Source organism: Plasmopara halstedii (assembly GCF_900000015.1).
Source record: "Plasmopara halstedii genome assembly, contig: Scaffold_42, whole genome shotgun sequence".
Taxonomy (NCBI): Eukaryota; Oomycota; class Peronosporomycetes; order Peronosporales; family Peronosporaceae; genus Plasmopara; species Plasmopara halstedii.
The window spans coordinates 181,989-182,343 of NW_020186963.1; positions in this window are offsets into that span (position 1 = coordinate 181,989).

The window sequence follows — 355 nt, forward strand, 5'->3', positions numbered from 1 at the left end:
AGAGGCAAAGCGGAAAGCTTTAAGATCGGGGACCTGGTATTAATGAATTGAAAAACCTTGTTTACACATGCAGCCTCTGCCATCTTTTGGACGAAGCTATGTCCACGGATTATCGGACCGTTTAAGGTTGTGGCAAAACAGGGCCTAGCGTCTACGCTAAACCTTCCTAAACGGATGCGCACCCACCCGGTGTTTTACGTGGGCTTGCTCAACCCGTTTCGGGATTCGGCGCAAGTGAACGCGAAAGCGTTGGCACCGGTGCGGATTCCATGGGCCCGCGTCCACCCAGAAGTAGAGCCAGCAACTGGTTCTGAGCACGGAGTGCAACAACCTCCATTTTTAATGGAGCCAAGCG